Below are 2,550 nucleotides of genomic sequence, written 5' to 3'. Positions count from 1 at the left end.
TGGGTATTGGTCAGTGGGTGGTGAGCAGTTGTATTCTCTTCCCTTATTATTTCCCTTATCATTTGTGGGAATTCTTAAAGAGCCAAGGCCACGTAGTGAGCGATCCCAATACCCTGAGCCTTATTACTGTAAAGTAAGAAGATTCTTGGCAGGCATAACCAAGGTCAGTTGTCTTGTTAGGCCTCTGTAATTTTCCACTGAAAACGTGCAGAGAATGATCTCTGCCGACGTTGTAGTTTCCCACTGTAGTTTTAGAGTAAGGTATTTAACCACAATTATAACAAGTTGTAAACATTAGCTCTGTAAACAATAGTAACCTCTAGACTAACCAATTAGAGCTCAGTATCCAAGGCTGTTACATAAGGGAGTAAGGGTATAAGAAGAGCACTGTATCTAATAAAGCTTGGCAATCGCTTGATCATATTGATCGTCTCTGCGTTGTCCGTGACTCCTGCGTCGATAATCATTATTATCCTTGGTGGCAGCAGTAGTGGTTTGTGTTATACCTTAGTTACTGGACTGTTCTTATCTCAACCTGTGAGAGTTACATTCCTTCGATTCTCCTCCGCATCCCTCCAAGAGCAGGGGGAGAAAGAAGGAGGGGAGTGAACGAGTGGCTGCTTGGTTCTGGGTTACCGGCTGGGCTTAAACCACAACAGATGTAGACACAGTGAACCTGTTTGATAGAGAGATCTATCTATCTATCTATCTATCTACCTATCTATCTATCAGTCTATCAATCTATCTATCTACATACACATACACACACACATATAACTACATGCTATGATGCAGAAAGACAGAGCAACTGTGAACCTCTTCCCTCTCACCCCACCCTTTGTAAACTGATGTCTGTGTGAACTTAAGCAATCACCCAACCCCTTCGCTGTCAGAAAAGCTATGCTTCATGTCTACTTAATACAAGTGACACAGTGTATTTACCAAATGCTATAAGGAAGAATAAACTACCAGGCAGTGATGCCTGCTTTGCTGTGTCTGTTCTCTTCTAAACTTGCCCATGTGGATTATTCTTTTAGCAGTTACTCAGACTGAACTGAGCCATCCTGTGTCAATCTGTGAGCTCTGTGTTTCGATTTCTGCCAGGGCAAATCAAGTTGGAAGTGTTTCTGTTCTGCTCTAATATCAACCGCTTTATATGATATAAATGAAAAAAGAATCCGGTCACAGGACTATAGCACTCTAGTAAATCAAAGGGCATTCATAGAATCACAGAATAGTTAGGGTTGGAAAGCACCTTAAGATCACCCAGTTCCAATGCCCCTGCCTTGGGCAGGGACACCTCACACTAAACCATGTCACGCAAGGTTCTGCCCGACCCATCCTTGAACACTGTCAGGGATGGAGCATTCACAGCTTCTTTGGGCAACCCATTCCAGTGCCTCATCATCCTCACACAAAAGAACTTCTCTTCATGTCTAATCTGAACTTGCCCTGTTTAAATTTGCACCCATTACCACTTGTCCTATCATTACAGTCCCAAACAAAGAGTCTGTCTCCAGCACACTTGTAGGGCCCCTTCAGATACTGGAAGGCTGCTATGAGGTCTCCACGCAGCCAGTGTATCCATTGGAATTTGCCTGGTCCCATCAAGCCAATGTTGGCTGCAGGTTCTAGCTGGACCAGTAAAAGGCTCAAGCTTGATGCAGTAGACAACAGAGACTGACAAAGGGAAATGTCTTCTGTTCACGTACCAGCTAGTCTTGCTGGGGGATCACCCGACAGCTCCCAAAACCCAACCATTTCTCTGGTGGTTTTTAAATTAATATCATGGTAAACTAGTACTGCACAAAGAACTAGCTGTGGTCAGGCATCTTGCTATGGGCACAACCTGCTGCTTTAAGAATGTTAGTTTACCAGAAGCTCTCTCTGAAGTTGTCCCTGCCAGTGGCAGAGGGTTGGAACTGTATGATCTTTAAGGTTGCTTCCAACCATAACCAGTCTGTGATTCTACTCCTTTATTCTATGACTTCATTCTGTGACTTTCCCTTCATGCTGCTGATACAGCATTTCTGGGATTATCTTTCCAACCATAATACCCACAAATTCAAGCAAAAGTCAAATTACAATAGCAATCTGAGAAACGCAGACAGGGCACTGGGTGAACCAAACCCAGTGTGCCACCCGTGTTCTCCGGTGACAGTGCACCCCTATGCGAGGCTGCAACCCTACAGCCTGACCAGCAGCGTGCCAGGGCCCGCCAGGCTGCTGCCGGGCCAGGACCGAGACGCGGGCTTGCCCCGAAGGCCATGCAGCGAGCGAGGGCCGGGGCTGGGGTACGGGCCCCCAGGCCTTTCTGCCAAGGCCGCCGCAGGCGATGCCGCCCGAGGGCACTGCAGGGCAGCGGCAGAGGAGCGCCCTGCAGGTGCCTGGCAGTGCCCCCGGGCGGCATCGCCCTACCAAGGAGAGAGCTGCAGCGGAGACAGACCCAGCCCCGAGGCCCCTCCGCTCCCCACACCGCGGCGGGCTGGATCGCGCGGGCGGAGGGCGAGGCTCCACCGCCCCCAGCTCCCCCCTTGCCACCCGCCCTGT

This window comes from Melopsittacus undulatus, chromosome 2 (assembly GCF_012275295.1).
Source record: "Melopsittacus undulatus isolate bMelUnd1 chromosome 2, bMelUnd1.mat.Z, whole genome shotgun sequence".
Classification (NCBI taxonomy): Eukaryota; Metazoa; Chordata; class Aves; order Psittaciformes; family Psittaculidae; genus Melopsittacus; species Melopsittacus undulatus.
Note: the sequence above shows the minus strand (reverse complement) of the source record.